The sequence below is a fragment of the Zonotrichia leucophrys genome, chromosome 6 (genome assembly GCF_028769735.1).
Source record: "Zonotrichia leucophrys gambelii isolate GWCS_2022_RI chromosome 6, RI_Zleu_2.0, whole genome shotgun sequence".
NCBI lineage: Eukaryota > Metazoa > Chordata > Aves > Passeriformes > Passerellidae > Zonotrichia > Zonotrichia leucophrys.
Genome location: NC_088176.1, coordinates 25165728 through 25188544, shown reverse-complemented (window position 1 = coordinate 25188544; position 22817 = coordinate 25165728). Strand labels below are relative to the sequence as shown.

The 22817-nt window shown below is 36.4% G+C and overlaps 1 protein-coding gene across 2 annotated transcripts in view; it reads right to left on the bottom strand.

The window, feature by feature from the left end:
• Positions 1–22817, bottom strand: part of NRG3 (neuregulin 3) — a 501669-nt gene that overhangs the window by 439507 nt on the left and 39345 nt on the right. Inside the window, exon 1 of one of the 2 annotated variants that reach the window (XM_064717136.1) lies at positions 13506–13625. The exons of the other annotated variant lie outside the window; for it this stretch is intronic. The gene's annotated coding sequence lies outside the window, so the exon portion shown is untranslated. Of the gene's footprint in view, positions 1–13505; positions 13626–22817 lie in introns of those variants that run through there. 2 annotated transcript variants of the gene reach the window in all.

The following is a 22817-nucleotide window of genomic DNA, read 5'->3' as shown; positions in this document are numbered from 1 at the left end:
CATCTTTTTTAAAGTAAATTATAAAAGTCTGTCATATATCCCAGAGTTAGTAGCCAGTCCATGACAAATACTTTTGGTATCATTTAATGAAGGTCAGCTCACCAAATGTGCATGTGTCTCTCTGCTTGATGCCCCAGCTATCCAATCATCAATATATATGAGTGTATTCAATCAAGCCTGATTATTTTCTTCCCTTTGGTTTAAGTTTCTTAACTGCAGTGCCCATAAATTCTGTTGAGATAGACAGGCTCACATTCTAGTAAGAGAAATTCAGTGTCCCTTCATCTAGAAATACATTAAAACAAAATACAGTGAACAAAAGTGAGAGAAATAAAGCTAAAAATACAGCTCTCCGTGAATCAGAAATTAAATTAAATTTGCAGGGATAAATTGGGATTTGCCTTATGGCAAGCACAAAGTAGATCAAGGTTACAGAAGCCATTAGGCTCCCACAGAGACCTCCTCTTTTCTTTATTCCAGTGAGATCTTTGCTATGTGAGATCTCAAAGGCACAGCATGAAAATTTGAACTACAGATTAGTTTTCTAACTCAGCCACAAGTGCATATTTACATATTGCCAAGTGGGCAAGTGCCTCAGTGCCTTTGGGCAGCTCTGAGAGCCACAGACATCCCCTGTTTAGAGCCCACCGCCCTCAGCCAGAGAAAAAGTTTTCAGTATATTTAACAAAGAACAAAATTATTGACCGGCAGAATGTCTGGGAGTTATAAAATATAACATTGCTTACATGCTTAATTCTTGCTCTGTAAATATTCTGTTACAGTACAATAAATAATTTCCAATTGCACTGGACCCTGAAGTGATTGAAATATTTATGTAGTGGCAGAGTTAGAGAAATTATTCTGTAGTGAAAGATTTCATTATCTTCAGAAAGGTTCCCAAAACTGAATGGTCTGAGAAATTGCATTTCTTAATTCATTTTAGAGATACAATTAAAATCTTGATTATAGAAAAGACAATGATTATTCTGTCAAGGTAAAGGCCCCACCAAGATGTGGATTTGTTTAGATACAAATATTGTGCCATGAGTAATTGCAAAACTAAGACAAATTACATTTTCTTCCTCATAGAAGATTCTAGTGCATGAGCATATTGAGCATATTTGTATGTTCAATATAATCTCCCCTTTTCCTCACTTCAATGCATTCTGATATGGCAATTATTATTTTTTGTCTCCACAAACTACATTTAACCTCCCCCAGCTCAGAAAAGTCATGAAGAGACTATCATCTTTTAGAGCTCTCTGAATTTCTACATATTCATTTTACTTTTCTGACATCTCCCACACATATGAGTTATTTTAATTTTTCTAAACAATTTTTAGCAGAACGATGAAAAGAAATGTGAGAGAAAAGCATTGTAATGTCCCAAAGATTGTTAAGCACTTGCAGAATTGCACTAAACTACAATTAGATATATTCTTCCCCAGCTTATTGGCAATCAAGAAACAGATATACAACGAGCACACCAAAGTATCCTTAAATGAAAAAAGCACAATTCAGAATAATGTGTAGAAGCCAAAATGTCTTTTTTAGTTAAGACAGATTCAAATCAGATACAAGCTAGCTTGATAATATTTCAATGACTTTTATAGAAATTCTTATTACTGGTTAGCTGCCACTGATTATGCACCTTCACTATAAGAAAACTCACATACTATTCTGAGGGGCAATTCTGTTCCAGTTTTCAACTGGATTTGTCAGCAATGGCACAGATGGGAGATTTTTCTGAGAGAGAATGATCAAGAGAGCTGTCACACTAGAAATAGAAAAAAAATTTGAATAGAAATAACTAGGCACACAATGCTGTGAGTGGTGCTCACCCTAATATGCATGGTACTCTGCACAGCTTCATAGCCCCACTTCTGCTGTAAAGATAGCATCACTTGGAATTTGGTACCTTAATAATTAATGTATACACAAATTCTTGCAAGATACCAAAAACCTACTGCGCATACATGGATAAGGAAAACAGTTCTCAAATACAACTAAGTACACCTTCAGTGCTGAAAACCAAAAAGAGCAACAAAATACAAATTAGGCTGGGGGACCTTGCTCTCTCTGCTCCAGTTTGCCCAGAGAGTTTTGATGTTAAGCAGGTTTCACACACATCCCCTTGTCAGAGTCACTGTGGACAGATGCTCCCTGTTGTACTGGTTTACACGAGGTATTAAGATCAAAGACTGCCAACAGCAATGGTCTTTCCCACCAGATCCTCTCCTCAAACATGAAGAAAGCAGATAAGAGCCATCTGTTATTTTGCCAGTACAGATGTTAGTTTGTTTTATAAGACCTTTGCTGCATATCCACTTCAGTTGGGATAAACTTCACTTTGTTTACTCTGGGAATGAGGAGCAGTGTGTACATTCTGAAAGGCAGCTAACAGCCCTTTAATGGAACCATAACTTTTCATAGTGAGACAGAATGGCAGGAAGTACAGTTCCAAAAGCAATGCTAAAAATAAGAACCAGTCAAAAATAAGAGTTGGCAAAAACTTGTGTCACTTTTGCCAAGAATTTGATTAAATGTTTGCTTGAAAACTTGGTTTGTTAAATTTTGAATATAGCCTGATTAGTAAGAATATTCAAGGGATATCTCAGCTACATGGATATTCCTTTTATTTCTATTTTCCCTTGTTTCTCTTTCCATTATTGTTTCTTAAAATTATTTTTGCAATAAAAGTCTTACAGCTCCTCAGTTCCTTGTTATATTCTAACCCAATCATCCTTCCTACTTTAACCAAGGTTTCTGCTTTGAGTCTTGGCTTTCTATTAGGAATTCCATCCCATTTTAATGCCACATGTTTTTATCTCCCCAGCCAGAGCTGGGAGATGAAAACCCAAAAGGAAAGCAGCTAACACACAGTCCCACCTATAGAAGCAGAACAATCTCCTCCTCCCTAATATCTCAAATTTATGTTATTATTTGGTCTCAGTAGTAAAATTGGGATAAATGCTAATATTCTAATAAGAGCCTAAAATATGTATATGTATTTGCAGGAAAAATATATAAACATTTTTTGCCTGCAGCCTAAGGCAACTAACACAATTTTAAGCATACTTTCTTAATAACAGTCTAATTATTTCCAAATGTTTTGTTTTTGTACTACTAGAATAGTGCAAGTTCTTCTAAATACAATATTATGAAGTGCAGCAAAAGCATTTAACCTCATATTGGCAGAAACTTGCAGATAGTCACATTCCTTATTAAAGCCCCACCAGGCATGTGAGGAACAGCCAGGAAGGTCAGAAGCACCACATCGGAGCAAGATGAACGTGCCTCCAGGAAGAGTTTGTCTCAAGGAGGAACATGTCAGTTCTGAGCCTCAGCTCTGCTCTCTCTTTACATGCCATGTGAATTCTCCTGAAATATGGCCACAGCTTTACTCTGCTCTCAGGGACAGCAGAGACACATTGCAGTGCAAATGGAGAGCATGTGTGACAACTACATCGAGATTCAGAGAAAAAAGTTTGATTTCTGCCTTGAATTTCAAAGCAGAAATAAAGCATATTTTCCCCTCACCTAAAATTTAAATTACCATGCACTTTTTATTTCCTTTCTTGCATAGTTTCCCAGCCCACCAGTCAGAAATTCTCATGCTGATTGATTGAGAGACTAATCAAAATTCCAGCTCTGTTACCTTCCAGGTACATACAGAAGATCCCTAAGCTGAGCCAAAACTCATATTTCTTTCTTTGGGGTTTCCTTACTGCACTATACACCAGTCTCACAGATTCAGAAACCTTCAAGAGGCTTTGATTTCACATATTATGAGGCCTTTCCTTTTAAATTGCTATTAGTGCCATTTCAAAATAAGTGTCTTTTCTGACAATAAACTTAATATTAACAGAACACAGATTTTTGTTCTATCAACTAGAGACAATTATTGCTCATACCTGAGACCATAACATGCCACACCACCTTTCCTTAGGCCTGAACAATAGAAGAATCAATAGGTAAGCACAAAACACCAAAGCCAGCACAACAGTACTCTAAAAGACACTCTATTAGGTAGCATATTTTCATTTTCTGGTTGGGCAGATTGAGACATGGACAGTTTTTCACTCAGATCTGCTCTGCCTTAGCTGTGAACCCTGCCCTCTATAAGACATTGTCACATGTTGCAAATCCTCCTCTAGTCCAGATGTAGAAGCACAAGCTAAACTTTGGATGAAAAATTAAATACCGAAATTGGAAGCATATTCCAATCATTACATTATTTTAATTTTCCTGCAGTATTCACATTGAAAGTAATGCAGTAACATTTTGAAAGTTGGGTGAAAGACCAATTGTGACATTAATATACACTTGTGCCTTGGTAGCTTCTGAAAATCTCTTCTGCCTGTTGTCAAAGTACTGAAAATAATTAGCTGATAATGACTAGATGTGGCAACTCCAGGACTTCAGACACATAACATTCCCATTTAGCCATCTATAAATACAGTCATTAAAAGTAAGTAATTACTCCTGAGTGATTGGCACTTAGCACATGTGAGTCAGACTTGAGAAATACAGAAAGATCTTGTTTCTACTAATGCCTGGTCCAAAAACATTTTAAATTGTGTTCTCCAACATAATTAAAGTACAAAGACATTTGTTATTCCAGTTGATATATCTGGGGGCTAGTAAAATAAACTTCATAAGCCAATAAAAGCACCAGTTGCAAAATATTCCTTTCTGAAAAGGAAATAAAAAGAAAGGAAGCCGGGAAGCCTTTCAGATGTTTGCATTTCTCTGTGCAATCACAGCTCTCCAACAACTCTGTCCATGCTCCCAGTCCCTTGGGGACTGCATTTATTGAGCTATTAGATCTGCCCTGCTGCCAGCCTGCTGGGAAATCCTCACACACAAGTGCATTGATTATTTTTTCTGTCTTGCAGGGATGCTCTGGTACATATCTTAGCCCAGAAAAAGGGTGAAAGAATGAAAGTTGAGCACCACTACCATCAACCTGATATTTAGGTTAGAGTGTCCTTGAATTAAATAATTTAGTCCAAGACTGTGAAGAAATATAGGAAAAGTACAAGCTATCAATGATACAAAGTGATGGTCCCTCATTTTCTTCCTCTCTCTAAAGAGAAAAGATTATTTGCTGAAGCTGAGAGGGGACTTTGGTGATGAATCCAAGAAACAGAACACTGAGTAATTTCAGAAACAAAAAATGATGACTTTTCATACCACAAAAAGTGCAGTTTTAATTTTTGATGGAAAATTAGGCAAACATTTCCACTTTCTGAAGAAAAATTACAATGGTAGATATGATGGGCAAGAACTAAGGAATTAATAGTCCAAAATAAATCTGGACTATGATCCAAACCCTTGCCATTCTCCAGCATTAAACATTTAAGATGTTGTATTAAGTCATTCATGCAACTTCTATTTTCTTTTCCAGATACAGGGAAATGCAATTGTGCAGCTCTAATATTTTAGGAGATTCTAAAAATTTGTTTTCAATCCATCCTAGGTTTATGGATTAGAATTTATATAGTCATATAATATTATTTCATGCTATGAGCATCCTGAGGTGTCAAATTTTATGTGCTGAAAGGACTAGGTAAACTGAGATGACCAAAGACAATTTATCCTTGCTTATATTTCAGTCTCTACTGAAGTTCTTCTGTGTGTTTACTTGATAGTTCCTGGGCCACCTCTGGGGATGCAGCACCTCATTTCCACAGCAGGACTGGCAGCTGCACAACTGGTGTTATAAACAACACTTGGATCAACAATACTGCAGAAAAGATGTGTACAGATGTGCCTTACAGTAATTCTGAGTTTTTTGTTACACCCTCTAACACCAGAAGACAATCTGACAATCTTAAGTCAGATGACAGTAACCTAAGGAGTCAGAAAACAGATGATATATGTGACCCCTGATTAGAGTTCAGTGGGCACATGAGAATCTTGTAAAAATATTATGCTGGCATCACTGAAAAGATTCCTGAGAGGGAAAAAAAGAAATTGTAGCTAAGCTCTATTATACTTCTAGTGACATCTGAACATGCACAAAACAGAGCACAACCAATTTATGTTCATCACCAGAAACCACAGAAGAAACAAAGCTCCCTTGAACACTCTTTTGTACAAGCAGACTGCTTGATGTAGTTTTGTTGAAATTGCATATGAAAAAGCTTGCTGAGTATTTATCTTTTTATAGATGTTCAGACAGCTATATAATATATAAAATATATGCATTGTAAAATATACATGAAATATGAGTCTATGAGTACACAACAAATTCTGAACAGAAAAGCGCAAACAGCCCACAGAATGTAAGTCCTGATTTTCTCTATTTTTGTCTTCAGGGATATGCTGCAAAGCCTTCCCTTTTCAGATTTACCAGAAAAGGAAATCTCTAGCCATTCTTACAAATATTCAAAACCCACTCAAACATCAAGAGCTAAATGGCTAAATACTTCCACTATTTATGGAGTGCATTTCAAGGATGCATTCTGTCAAGTGATTTGTGACTTACTAGGGCAAATAACTATTGTGTGTCCATCTGTACTTTTTCCTTTTGGGTTTTTTTTTTGGGGGGGGGTTGTTTTTGTTTGTTTGTTGTTTTTTTTTTTTTGTTTTTTTTTTTTTTTTTTTTTTTTTTTTTTTTTTTGTTAGCTGGCATTGAACTTTCTGTCTGCCTTAGGAACTTTCACCAGCTGGAAGAATTGAGAACGTGCTAATTAGCAGAAACTGACCTCAGGAAGTGGAAGCATAAAATGTAGATGTACTTAATAAAACTAATGCCATTTGAAAATGTCATTCAATATCCAATTCCTTCAAGTAACCATGGTTTGTTTGAGTGCTTTTTGATGAGGGAAAGATTAAAGATTGCTTACTTTTTTCTTCACAGAATATACTAGATGTAATCTTATTCTTACATAAAAAAAACCCCCAAAAGATCCAAAGTCGTCTCCAGCAAGGTCATATCTTTCAATGCTGCCTAGCCTGATATAAAGGAGCAGTGAAAAAATGAAGCTGCTCTTCCAGCTCTAATACTGATCTGTTGCACATCAGCAAGAAGTGAATTCATTATATTGCTGCATCTTTTTACCTCTTTGGCTTTATACAGGTTACAAATTCCTTTAAATGGATGTTGTTTCTTCCTGTACCTAACAAACCTAAGGCTTGGATAAACATTTCATGCACTTCTGCTATGTAATAAATACAGACAGAAATAACAAATAATAAATTTGGTGAGCAACCTCACATTTAATTTTAAACTGAGGGTCTTTAGGCACTTATATCATATGAAGGCCATCAGAATGACTTTTAAACCCAGGTCAGGTCTACTTATAAGCACCAATACTTTGCAGCACAAAAATATCATTAAAGTTAATGGAATTTCTGACAGGAAAACACAATGGTCATATGAAAACTAGGATCTTGTCCCATAAGATTATCAGCAGAGCCAGGATTCTAAACTCTTTATGCATGTAGGTGTTGGGGGCTTTTTTGTTATTTCTTCCCAGGAGGATTAAATTATTAATGATGAATCTGTAGGAATAATCTGTTCTAGGTCAGCCTAATAAGATACATCAAAATGGCTTGTTAAATATTAAAAAGGCACTCAAAGCTCTATTCATTCCAGGGCTATAGGTACACAGGCTATCTGGTTTTGTTGTTATTTCTATTTTTAAGAGCCATTAGTGCCCTTTTCCAGTTACTCCAGCAAGATATTTATACACCTTATTAAATATCTAGAAACTAGGACTAAAATCTGAAGTATCCTGAAACAGAAATAAAGACTGAAGGACAGACAAATGCTATTGGAGCCAAATGCACATTGTTTTCTGTTATAAACAGAGAGGAAAATAACCCTACCAGTGGGTTTTACAGTGCTCAGCTCTGGAGAATGTTCAAGTTTGCTGAGGACTGAATTTTCAAAGATTGTTTTACAAGCGACATTCAACAGCCATGCCATGTCACCTTCTCCATCCCCACACACACACCTGTTGTTCACCAAACTCCAAAGAAATAGGTCCCTGCATCATACAGATCCTTACTCAGAATTTTAATAGATTAAGACAGAAGTCTGTGTTACCTCTGCAATAGGAAACTAAATATTATAGATAGAGATTATTCTCATTTTCAATCAAATGGTGCTGAATCACTGGCTTCACTCAGTACCCTGAATAGAAGGGAACAGAGAATGCCATTTTCCCTAAGGATAGAAGGATCACAACACTGACACATTTTTCTGTACAGTTTAGCAGCCAGCAAAGACTTTTCTGGCATACCGTCAGAATTAAAGGAATAATCTTACATTGTTTTCAATAATGCAATACAAAATGCTAATCATTGTCAGCTCCTAGAAGAAGTTGTTATGCAACACAGACACAATATCTGCCAAAACTAATAAAATGGGTGAATATCCTGTCAAATTGTGAAGTATCTAAAGTGCAGACTGCCTGGAGTTGGGAGAAATCTTACAGATCAGCAAATTCCAGCACAGTAGTTGTGTTCACATTAGAATGATTTCTCTGTGGCTTTTCCTACTGCAAGACCTCTGGAAAAGTTACAAATTATGGCCAATTATTATTCTATTACTCTTCCAAATTCATGTACTTTAAACAGTATAGAGATTGTTTTTTCAGTGTCCCAGCATATTGTGAACAAGGAAAAATAAAGAAAAATCTTTTAAGTGTTGGATGAAAGTTTCCCTGAAAGCCAGAGCCCTAGATATAGATATTTTTCACTATTTTGCCTAAGCCCTGAAATCAGACTTGACGCTCAGACCTTTCCTATGCATAGATCTTCTCCTGCTCATCTCTTTTACATAGGGTAAATCTTCACAAATATGTGCAAGGCAGGCATTAGAAAAGGAAAGAAAATGGTCAAACAAGTCCTATAGTTTATATGAATTTATATTATTTAACTCTGCTTCCCTTACATGTCTTTTCCCCTCTTGCTGCCAAAGATGGGAAGAAGGAGGAAGTCTTTCCCATAAGCCCTGAAAACATGACATTTTTTCAACTGTTCAATTAAAATTTTAAACCAGAACTTTTGAAATCTCCAGCCAGTGAAAAAACTTGAGATATTTTTCATGAAGACCAAATTTCTGTTCAAAAGTCTGCAATAAACTCGAGTAAGGAGAGCTGTAGTGAGGTTGCCAGGCTGACAGATGAAAGTGAACCCTGACAATTTGTCCTGGCCACGAGAGACAGCTCTGTGCTTCTCAAGTTTGCTGTTTAAAAACTCAGTAAGCTCCTGCCAAAGCAAGAGAGGAGATGGAGTTTCAGTTTATACCAAAGCTGTGAAAATAACCCTGGAAGTTTTACCATCGGTGGTGGGGAAAATCCATGGCACAGGTCAAAAAATCACCCACCTCCTCTCAGTTTCTGGCTACAGCCGTACCTGCTTGGAGGGTCACTGCCTCCATTATTACATCACCTGCTCTCTTTTGTCCCACTCAGCCAGTCCCCAGCTGCATTTCAATATTCAAGGGGTACCATTTTTCAGTACTACTACACAGGACCTTGCCTGTAATGTCCTAAGCCCTTTCCAAACAGAAACTAGATAAAAACATTTTCTTGGGGGGGAAGTGCCTTCTCTTAATTCCTTTATATGTAGTTCTGATGTTGCAGAGATCATCTTCACTTCTAGATACCACAGAATCTAATCCTAGGAAAACCAACACACAAGAACAGAAAAGAACCCAATAACCCTGAAACACTGCAGCATGTTGAGATGACATTTTGAAGACAGCACAGGGCTAAGATCTTCCCTATTTTCCATTCCACAGGCTTGGACCCCATGTGCAACAAGACTCTACATTAATATTTGCAAACTCCTCTTTCCATTTTTAATTTTATCCAATGAATAAAGGAACAGTGTTTTTAACACTTTTATTCTGTTATGTATTTCTCCTGAAGAACACAGATTAAATTCTGCACTGGAACACTACAGCAGCATTTGATTTCACATCACCAACACGTTATTTGAGTGATAAATAGAATGGAATGTCGAAACATCTTGAAGGCCTGGAAGTGTGCTTGGACAGTCACTTAGCTAAATCCTTCCCCTAAGAAAGGAATATTTACTGACTTGCAATAATAACATTTGAAAAATTTTTCAAATTAATTTTTACAGTGTATTTTTGGTCCCTTTCTCTTTCTTATTTACAGTCCACTTTTCCTTTTTCTATTCCTTTTCAACAACTGTCAGTTTTCCTTCAGTCCTACCTATGTTTTTCACTCTTTCTCTCACATTTACCTTTATCATCTACTCTAACAAAACATACACATTTCCTTCTCTTTACCAAAACTGTTAGATCTGAATTCATAAAATGTTTAAAAACATATAGGATTGCTTTTGGTGTTTAGGGACACATAACACCAGCCATAAAACATATCTAAATCAATACACTTCCACATATCAGAACAGCATGTGGCAGTACAGCATTATGAAATTTATAATTGCATCAGATCTGTGATTTCCCAATAGCTCTGCCTCTATAATAACTAATTTTAAGCTAGAAGTCCCACTGGTGACCTACAAAAGAAAGAGAGAAAATGGGACATTTCACTGAGGAATGCTAAGCTGATGATGCAAGGACTAAGCTCCACATTGCACAGTGATTTATTGTACTTTCTTGTTACAAAAAAATGAAATTAATGACTTAATGAACACTTATAATCTGACCTTTGCAGATAATTTTAAGGTTTTATTGTATTTTTCCCCCTATCATTTACAAAAATAACCCTAGGCTGATACAAAGAACAGAACAAGGAACAGAAGATAGTAAAATATTATAAGAAAATAAAATATATTATTTAAATAATAGATAAAATAATACATAAATAAATAAAAATATATATAATATTCTCTGATAGAGTGAGACCTCTAAATCTGAACCTAAGACTTAAGCACAGCATGCTTTAGTTTTTAAGGTTACTTCAAAATTCAGCCAGAAATGCACATGGAGAACAAAAGGATCCAGAACAGATTCCTGCCACAAATAAGCACCAGATTTCCTTTCCCCAAGAGGGAAAGGTACAGTCATTCAAAAGGTGAATGTGCAGGCATAAAAAGAAAGTTGGAATATTTTCTGGCAGCTATAAGAATAAAAAAACCACATGGTCTAATATTCCATTCGGTATTCTGAATCACAACATTAAATTAGTAAGAGGAAAAACCTTTCAACATTATTTGGTTACAGACAAATTCTTCACAATGGTATTGTATCCTGTCACACCTGCCTGCCTAGTGTGAAGCACATGAAATATACTGCATTGCAATGGCATAGCTAGTCATACTTTGTGGCTATATACTAAAATAATAATATTAATTATGTGTGACAATCCTTCAGGAAAAAAAATTAAAAAAGGAAAAAAATAATTTAAAAAGAAATCCACTACTCATGGCTGGTGTCTCTCTGCCCTGGTGCCACCTTGCCAAGGCCAGCACAGGGCACTGGCAGCCAGATGAGTTCTGTGCCTGCCTGGGGAGCCCCCGTGCCACTGAGGAGACGCCCCTGCAGAGGTATCTGCTGTCCTCCTCCGGTCCTCACTATAAACCTGTGGGCATTCAAAGGCACATCAGCCCAAGGTCCCCGCACAGGAGGCACGGACCCATGATCCAGCTTTGCTTGATTTGACTAACTCATGCATCAGCGGGAAAGCTGGAGCACCAGCAGCTGTCCTGATGGTGGCACCTCTTACTCACAGGGCAGACCTCACTCCCAGACTCCAGCAAAACTGGCAGTCAGAAATTTGGGCACAAAGCCTGCGGGCCTCAGGAGCCAGTGTTCCTAGGTCCTTCCACTCCAGGGTACAGACTGAAACACAAAACCCCTGAGCTGGTTTTGTCTGGGGCAGGGTTAATTTAATTCATAGCAGCAGACGCGGAGCTGAGTTTTAGATTTGTGCTGAGCACAGAGTTGAAGCCTTTTCTGTTTTTCCCACTGACACAGTGGTGAGGAAGGCTGGGAGTGCTTGGGAGGTTGGGAGGAGACACAGCCAGGACAGGTGACCCAAAGTCACCAAAGGCATATTCCAGACCATGTGACATCACGCTCTGTAGATAACCTAGGGGAAAGAACTCTGTGCCAGGATTCAGCATGGGCTCCTAATGTCCTTGTCACTGGACCATTCATGGTGTTCCTACAAACAGATGGCTTTTTTCCCCCCTGCCAAATGTTTAGCACAAATGTTACGACAATACTTTTAAAGTACAAGTCACTGTAGAACCTTACTTTTATTAAAAGCCCAAGGGTGCACTTATCACTTAGAGCAGAACTATTACATTACACAGGGAAAAAAAAATCAAATTCTATATACTGAGGAAAAGAAAGAAATTAAACCAGCTTCATTACAAAGATGACCACAGGTCAAATTTTGTTACAGGAGTTTATGAAATTACTCATATGCATATTACTAAGAGGAATCAGGTTCGCTTTCATGTCAAAACATCATATAAAAAGCTCCTATTCTTGCAATATTTCCATCCCATATATTTATGCATCTATTAAAAGCATTACTAATCATTTGCTATTAAGAATGAGCTAATTAGATTTTACACTGTGTGAAGAGATACAAATTATGTAACTAACCATCCATTAAAAAAAACTGCAAACAGATGAAAACAAAGAGAGATCCAAGAAAAGTTAAAGAGCTGACAAACCAACTAGGCTTAGGTTACCTTGGATGACTAAATTACAAACTTAGAAAGAATATAAATACCAACAACAAATTAAAACAACCCAAATCTATCATATTTGACTTTTGTTAATGTAACAGCTGAACAACCTGCGAGGAAACACTTCAATTACATAACATTTATTTAACAAATACCTTGTTCTACCTCCTTGTGACTGTATTTAAATCAAGGAGTTATAATTATAGAATTTATAAAAAATAATAATCTATCAATTACTGTTGGTTTACTTTGTTAAAATTTACAATTGAGATTTAAGAGGCTAAAATTATTTGAATAGAATAAGACTGCCATGTTTTGAAACAAACCCCACTGTATTTGTAGAACCAAATTTCAGCAGGCACCTTGGGAAAGATGTTATGTAGACATAGAAGCCACAAGTGGATTTTTGTTTGTTTTAGTTTTGATAAGCATAATTCTCTTCCCAGTTCCATTTTTAAGAATAACAACTTTTATATGAGGACTTGAAGCAGTCTCTTGCGAGTCACTCGTGTCTTAGCCGGCATTCGTGCTGTGTAAGAAATAAGTTCTGCACTGTTTTGGAGGACAAGAGAAATTTTTAAAGCTCACTGTGTTCTGCTTTGACTACACGACACTCTTCAGATTGGTACAAGAACTAAAAAAGCATCTTTGATATGGTCCTCGTTTGCAGATAAGTTATTTATCCTTCACATGTAAAAAGTTGCAGCTAATAAGGAATCCACAAGTGGAGGTCTGAGGGGTATGAACTTGTCTTCTACTGGAGCCAAAACAGAAGCAAGTTTCAGGCTCCAGTCCTTCAGACATCTAAAAAAAAAGCTGCTCCCTTAGAAACTCTATCTAACAATTCTTACCTGTTCAACGTTTTTGTCGCAGCACGTCACAGTTGAGATGGTCACAATCCACAGAGCGTCACCACACAACTTCAGAAAGCTTCAACCCATACAGAGTAACACCTCACCACTTCAGAAAGCTGCAAGCATCTGCCCCTCTTGTTCTTCAGCCCAGCCTTTTATCCCCTCATGCTGATGCCCTGCCCCTGTGTGCCCTCTGCTCCCTTTGGTGGTTGGTCAGTGTCCCTCGGCACTCCAGGGCTCGTTAGTCCCAATGGGATTCACCTGTCCTGCACAGCTGACGCTCATTAAGAATGAGCCCCTAATCACAGCCCCACCCCAATCACCACCAACTGTGCACCTACACATTTTCTTACAAGCAGATCTTAATTATTGATTTTTAATGCACTCCTTATGTGTGAACACTCACGGACATAATTAGCACTCCTATAAGGAAAATGAAACTTAATAAATAAATGTAGTAATAGAAAACCACTGCCTTCCCTATGTACAGAACATGAGCTGTTAATGCTTTCACACTCTGATCCCTGAGCATGCATGAGCTAGATTTTTCCAAACTACACAGATAAAGCCTAAACATGCCAAGATTTTAATAAGGCAGCTGTGTATTTAAAAAAGTCTTATCTGAAAAGAGACATTTATTTCTTATATTCTCTAAGTTATATTAAAATTGGATATTGAACACGTAACTTAATAGAGGATAACTTATAAACATTATTATAGATGTGCCAAAACATCCAGCCCTGTAAACCAGCAACTTAGGTCAAACACCTAAAGGCAAAACAAATAGTTAGTAAGCACCAAACCAAACAGCAGTCATGCAGTAGTATGCCAAAATCTCACAGGTCAAGAATAAAGGAATAACAGCCAAGTTTTGTAATCAATTCTATACATGCTTGTACTTAGAGATGTCTGCATTAGGTTTTCTTTCTGACAACAGTAAAAACACATGCCTCTACCTCAAAGAGCTTCTGGTGCGTGCAGCATTGTTTCTATGCTAAGAGTTTAGAAAAGAAATGCAATGATAACTAAAATCCATTGCATGAAATGAACACAGTGTGTCTTCTCAAAACTAATGAAGAGTGGTCACAGTCAGGGAGAAACCTCCAAAATATTGTTGTTCTAACTCAGAAAATTATGAAGGTGATAAACATTAACTCAACAAAAGTTTGGGTTTTTTTTTTAATTAACATTAATTTCCTGTAGTAGAACAGCACTTTAAAGGTCAATCATCTGTGAGATGCGAGCAAAAGTGTCCAAATAAGGAGAAAAATGGTATCAAGCCTGAGGGACACATAGCCAAGATTTTTCTGATGAAATTTACCTATTCATCCATTTAATATCTAAAAAGCTATCCTCAGCAGCAGGTGAGGGAAGATGTTCAGCATTCGTTCTATTCTGATGTTTAGCTAACCAAACATTGATTAATCTCATATTGATTATCAGACTGGTCAGAGGAAATCCTCAAGTTCCCATCCCATGAAGTTTCTCAGTAATAGCAAAGGTTTTGATTTTACCACAACAAAACACATGAGCTGAATTTAATAGTACCATATTTTACTGCAATTGGTAATATGCTTATTTTTGTTAGCAAGTGTGCTGAAAAAAAATCACACCAAGTCAAGCTAAGCTATAAATTAATTAAGGTTTTTGGTACAGAATACATGCCTCAAGGCTTGCAGTTCCAAATGTCACTGCATTCATTTTATTAGAAACACTTTTTCAGGGGAATAAATCTGTTTTTCAGCCTGCACAATTGCTGTCAGTGTTATATAAAGGTAAATACTTCTGGTGTGAACATCTGATAAAGAAGCACATTAGTAAAACATGATACGTCACTGCCATTGTGCCATCTGTCAGGTGGGGTGTAATCATGGCAACATCATTCTTATCAATCCCTTGGATAAAAAGAGAGGATCTGGCAAAGATGGTGAAATAAAGGCAGCCTCAGTCTGTAATCATTAAATCAGTGACAGTTTTGAAATTCATTCATACCCGTTTCTACAACTACAGCATTGTGCCAGTTACATGCAATAGCTTTTTAAATTATAATGTAATTCATACCAGGTAACCTTAGAACTGTAAGTGATGATCATAAGCAAAAACTTTTAAAGTCTATTTCTGTCAAAAAGCTCTGTATGGAGGAAAAGCAGGGTTCAAATATCACCCTTAGCTCTCCCCCTCTATACGACAATCAGGTTATCATCAGCCATGATCCACAGAACCTGCTGAGGAACAAATCTGCACTTTAATGTATATGCATAGTGTGTCAAGATATAGCCAAATACAAATAGATATGCATATTCTTAGCTGAGGAAACAGAAACAAGTGACTCATTCAAAAATATATATGCAAAGACATCATCACATAATTCCAAAATCTGATGTGCTATTCACTTGGTATGTCACTTAGTTGATAATTTAAAATTTATTATTAACTTAAAAAATAAATACAGAAAATAATATGTTCTCTCATTAACTTTTCAATATTAGGGATTGAGCACAGGCTGGAAAATACAAATGTCACATTAATCAAAAGTGGAAAAAATGCTGCTCTTGAAAGTTTTTAATGAACAGTTGTGGATAACTTATGGAGATACAAATAATATCCACAGCACAGGGAAATAATGCCTAGGAATTTGAGAGACAGAGGACTTGGTTGTAAAATAAGATTTCCTCCTTAAAAAATCACCTTCATTACATTGGTATGTGAACAGAACTGATCCATGTGTTCCAATAGGCTGAACTGGAAGTGTAAAATCTCAACACATTTTAGATGCCATACATTAAGTTTTTTGGTTTTTTTGCTTACAATCCTTTTCGAGGATGGTTCAAGTTGCAAATAAGAGCATTTGAAACCAATTATTTGACCTGGACATATTTTAAAAGATTATTTTCCTCCCTATTTACCTCCCTGGTAGAACAGAGGCTACTGTAGTCCTTGTACCTGTGCACACATAAAAATTATGAATAAACTCTATATATTGACAGCTAGTAAGTACAAAAACTCATCTTTTGCTTGTGGAAATAAAATACACACATATAAAGTCTGAAAAATAGACAAATATGTAAAAGGCACTGAAATACTCACATTGGCAGTGAGTGGTCACCATCCCTCAGGGATTTACCTTTCCAAGAGATTCAGTGTATTCCTGAGCCATGTCCCCTCCAAACTAGAAACATCATTAAAGATTACCCTGCTCAAGCACAACTGCACTGGCCTTGTATGAAAGTAAATTGCTGGGACAGCCTTAGTTCCAAATTCAGCCTTAAACCGGGGAATCAGTGCTACTGAAAGCAGCTGCTTTGTTCATTATTTATCAGGATTCAGGTTTAAATGCTGTAAATTGAACATCTTGTCCTATCAGATATTTCACAAGGCAATAGATGTCTATGTATCCTACAAGAGTAAAGATGGTTTTGCTGAAGGATTTTGGGATCAGCCTTTTCTTTTTTTGCAGTGATAATTTTTTTGGTATTTTTATCTAGGAAAAATCCATATTGCTTAATTAAATAAGCGATAAGTAAAAAAGTTGCTGAAACACTTGAAAGCTCCTATTAGAAGAGTATCATACACTTTGAATCAAAAAAGCTACCCTCGCATCTATCCATCTTCAATCTTTTTTTTTTTAATTTTACAAGACCCTACATAAATCAGGGAAATAGAAACATGTACTTTAGAATGGCCAGTGAATGCTGCATACATGCTGCAAGCTTCCTTACAAGAGACAAGATTTATTCTCTGCATTCACAGGGGCCCATCACTCCTAATTTTGAATCAAAATTTGATTCAGCCTCACAGCACTGGACTGAAATAACTGGAGCCTGGACACCATTAAATCTTGGAGAAACAATCAGTGCAATTCAACAAATTTGCTGAAGATTCTCCACCTGCAAAAGACCACTGCTGTTATTTTTGTTTGAACAGCTTCCCACTGCAAACTCTGGTTTTGAAGGATTTGTTTTTCCCTGTTAGGACAGTATTGAGGCCTAAAACTCCCTAATAATGTGACCAAATAAATCTTGGAAGTATTGTAAACTAAACTCTCCACAGGGAAAAAAAAATTAAAAGTTTCCTGTAAGGTATTATTATTTATGAATGGAGGTCTGGTCTTACACCTTCACTTTGGACTTGCACTATGCCATCATACAATATACCAAAATGTTCTAAATAATCAACTTTATATCACATTTACATTATATGAGATCTGACTATTAAGAAAAGCTGAAGCCAAGAAGAGAAAAGTGACTCTGCACTAGATCCATCTGCAGTAGATTGCTGAAAGAACAGCCTGGAGAGGCACATATGACAAGAATTTCATTTATTAAACTTGGACTTCAAGGGGTTTCGGTTTAAATTTACTTCAACCATGTACAAGAAGATCATGTCCCATCAAGAGCATTCCAACTTCAGCTTCTTTGGTGCAATCTGTGCAGTGTCTCCGCAGATCTATCTCTGAATTTGATAGTAGCATGTATACCCTGTGCTGGATCTGTAACTTCAGTATCCAGGCTCATTACCAATCTCCTGAGCTATCCATTCTTCCTCAGTTGTGAAAATGTAATAAATTGCTTTTTTTTCCCTAGTGTATTTAGCACTCATGGAAGCTGACAGATTGACAGCTGGGAGGCTGAAGCACTCTGTTTAAATCACAGAGAAAAGGAAAGAAGCAGCAAAGACTGACTAAGGAACCAAAACTGAATTAACCCTTGGCTCAAGGGGCCAGCTGAAGGCAGAATGGCAAGGACTCAATGGAGCAATCAGTGGCTTTTGACAACAGAGATCTTACTTGTTGATGGCAGATATGAAATTAAATAAACCCCCCACATTCCAACATACAATTACATTTGCATATTCATGTGCTCAGCAAAGTGTCTGGCCAGTTTACAGTAAAATTATGAAGAAAACCTTAACCCATCACATATTTGATACATCAGCTCATTCAGAAAGTGAAACTTATCAGTTGCACTGTAAGTGCAGCGTACTTAACCTGCAGAGTAATTTGAATGACTAGAACACAAAGTAAAAATAAATACTACTGGGACATTTTCATATTTTACCCATTTTTGTGGGTTTTTAAAGCAGCCTTCAGTCAATCTAAGACCAAATGTCTACAAAGTCAATATTCAGCCATCAGACAGCTCATTAAAAAGTTGGATTTTGCAGAATAGTTACAGGTCTCTCTCTTCTGCTAATACCTATTTGTCAAAACTGATGAAAAAATCTTGCCTCAGCTTTCAGCACCAAGAAGTAGCAATGAGCTGGGCATGGTACAGTCTACCTGTCTTCTAATGTGGAAAAAAAAAAAGAAAATCTAAGCAGGGAAAGGTCTTTCTTTAATAAATTGTCTGCAAAATTTAGAGGCCTTCAACAAATTCATTTGGACACAAATTAAAAAGAACTAGACAAATGAAACTTGTGCACAATAGCAAAAAAATTTCACTTTACTGATCTCCTGATTTGAAAACACTTTTTTCTCTGCATTCATTATATTGCTTGGGAAAAAATTATGTTTAGCACCTTTAAATGTGTTTTTAGTAATAATGTAAAATTAATAAGATTCCTATTTATTTTAAATGGATTCTCTGGCATTATGTGGTTGAGGTTTTATCTATTTGGATAATTTTCCACACAAAAGTCATCTCCCACTTTATTATCCCATGTATTAAAATGAGAATCCCAGAAATCCAGCAGAAACCTCAGACCACTTACATGAATATACAAGTGATATAGTAGAAAATTGTGAGAGGAGTGTAAAAATCAAAACCTATTTCTGGTTCTGCTACAACCCAATATCTCCACCTCTCCTTCCAGTCTCTCCTTTTATGTCTCTTTTCCATCTAGTCTGTAAGCTTTATCTGTCATTATGAGCATCATGTTATTGATCTGAGTTTAAGTTTTGCTTTAACCAAAACAGATGACATCAATAAAGATTATTTTGTTCGAACTAGGAGATGGCTTTAAATGAATAGATACCATCTCTATTTATTATTCTTTTGAACATAATATTACTGAAACTGTGAAGAAAAATATCACATGGTCACAAAAATGGCTAAAATATTTCCTAGTATTCCTAGGTGAAAAGACCTGAAGCTTGAAGCAGCTCCCACATTCCTAGGATTATTTTATTCAGAAGTAGTGCTTGGCTGGGCATTTTTCTTCCATGTGGGTTCCCTTTACTCCATTGTGAGTTTAGAGAGCAGCAAGATTCAGAAAACGTTAATTTACAGAACTAAGTTAAGTTCACCTGACACATCTGAACTGCATGTGGTTGGTTGTTGCAGTAATTAAATATATTGGTTAGGATTTGGTTTAAAGGATTCCTGAAAAGTAGTCTAAAAACCAATGATAATTTTTCAAGCAAATAATAATAATAAACATTTGAGAGATCCCTTTGTCCAAGAGACTTTCCCCAAGTTATTTAAACAATGCTTGGGGTCATGCTAGACTTCTACTAATTTTCTACTCACAAAACTCACGTTCAAAATCAGACAGTCAATAGATTCTTCAGGAAAGAAAAATTAGGATAAGCGAATTAAGTAAGACAGGGCTCCAAGTGCAAATGCCTCAGCTGGGCAGACATTGGGCAAACCTGCCCAGCATGGCTGTGAGCCTGTGCTGGCCTTCCCCTGCCAGCCTGGCAACTCTGCATCTCCAGGCTGTATTTGTAAGCACAGGAAAAATACTGCTAATATCTCTTTGAACAATGTCTATGACTTAGTATCTTTAGAACATTAAATACACTCTGAACTCTCATTAAAGGATTTTCAGTACTGGATTTTTAATTTTTTGCTATCTTGGTGAAAGAATTAATTAAATAAGTACAATCAATTTTATATATGCAAGTTGTTTTCAGAGTCAAATTTATATTTTTGGCTCATCTCTTTAATCAGAGTACATTAAGTAATGCATCAAAGAAATATTAAGACAAAAGGGTTTTTTTGTAAGCAGCAATAAACAAAGTAAGCACATAAATCCATGCCTTGTTCTTCTGAATGTCACTGAAGTCTTTTTCAAAGTGCTTTGAATCATTTGCTGTATTGCTTAACATTACACAGAAACACCAAGTAAGATATAGGAGCATTAACCCATAAATGTAAGTGAAAATATCACATATTTTAATTGTGGCAGTTTTTAAATTGAAAGGCCCTATCTTCCCTGGAATTAGGCAGCTCTGTGAAAAGAACCTTTATTTATTTTCCTACATTAGTTGTAGGAAGTAACATTTTCCTTAGGTTTGCCCTGGGAACTGTACCATACAACAAGAAATGCCCCTTTTGTTAGAGGCAGACGTAATTTAGACAAAGTAGCCTGAGCAATAAATTTGGTAAACCGAAACAAAAGATTTGATCTTGACTGTAGTATTCATTGGCATAGAGTTTCAATATGATATTCATTAATTTCCCTGCCTGAAGACAATTCCTTGAATTTCAGAACCTCAGACTAAGAGAGGTCAGATACAACCCCTCACTTTTATGAGCTCTCCATGTCATTTGTGATAACTAAACAAAACTGAGTAAGTAGTTCTTCAAGCTACTGCAAACTACTACTTCTGTAAACACAATCATCTACCCCCTCTTAAAAACCTAATTACTGACAAAGAAAAGGCACTGCCTGGCTAATGCACAATGTAAGGCATTCACAGTTATTCAACATGGGAAAAAAAAATTAAAAAGGGAAATTCACTGCTTTGATGAAGCATCACCTCTCCTGCATTTAAACCAGATCTGAAAGTTATGAAAATGACAGACAAAAACATCAGGAAAGAGATCAAGAGATGGGGTAACAGCAATTCTCTGTCACAGCCAGCTCCATCACCAATCTTTCCAGAACACAAGCTATCACGAATTACCTCAAATTGCCGATTGGGCTGCTCTGACCTCAAGTTCCAGATGAAGAATGAAAATTTACAGAAGTACAGGGAATATAAATGTTTTTTACAATTGTACTTTGCAAAGATCTCTACAAATTCACACCAAAAGATCCTACAAAAAATATCGGTATCATCCATAATTAATTCTTCTAGCAATACAATCATGGTTTTCCTTCTAACCTCTTTTCCCAATTGAAATCACCTAACTTTCATCCTGTTATATTCCAGTGCAACTCTTAACAAAGAACTTTTTGTAGAGTAGTTCCTAATTGAAAGAGCTTCAGTCCAGGTCTATGAATTCTTTGTGCTCCACTGTACACATAATAATCTTATGCTGTTCCTAAATAGCATAAATAAATCCAGGAAAGCAAAGTTCTACAATATTCTCCCTGCATTTCCAGACATGTTTCTATTTTTGATAAACCCATGCAGAATTGTTTTATATATCATAGATTTTCACATCCATAAACTAAAAGGGAAGTTATAATTACAAATTTGACCTAATGTACAACACAAGAATTACAACACTAACTGGCTGCTTACCAGCGCCCTGAAATTGCTTCTTCACTGGTAAGGCACTAATTTTTTAACCTAACTTAATAGGTAGGAAACTCTTGGCTAGGAAATGACCCTGAATAAATATTAGCATCCATTCAGAAAAGGTCAAATACTTTGGTTTTTTATCATTACATTCTAACTGCTTATTTATAAACCATTGAATTTCAAAGACATGTTCTTCTTACTGCACTGTCTGGGAACAATATTTTCTACAGCATCACAATTCTCAAATATAAAAAAGAATCAATATTCCATACTATTTTAAGCAGGAGCAGCATGACCTCACAGAATTTCTCAGACTAGCACAAAAATCACTGGATGTCTTTCACTCCAAATAAGAGGGAAGAGTTTTCACACTAGGTCTGTTCTTGCTTCCAAACCATAAACAGACAAACCCTCTGCTGCTTAATTCCACTGGCTTCAAATAACAGGCAGTGGTGGACTCTATCTCAAACAAAAAGGGATAATTAAAAGCATTTTTAAACTCCCTAATTAGCAAGTCAAAGGAAAAATTTCACTGAAGTTCTGATTTTACAATTTTTAGGAAGAGCACATTCAGTCAGTGTAGACATAGAGAGAAAAGAGGCCAAACATCCCCACTCTGTATCAGCTCAGGGAATAAGCTGTATAAATCATCAACATCACAAGAACAAATCTTGGTACTTCCTTCTCCTTTTCGCACCTCTGAAGAAATACATTTACACATTATTTCCTTCAACAGGAGAAACTGCTGCAAAAATTACTCCAAGACTTCCTACCCCCCTTTATCAAAATTATGTGATAATCTAGCAAATATTTTCAGTCAGTTATTGGCCTGCCTTAGAAAATAAATTGGTCTTATCATTTAGGTGTGCAGCACAAGATTGCATCAAACTGTTGAG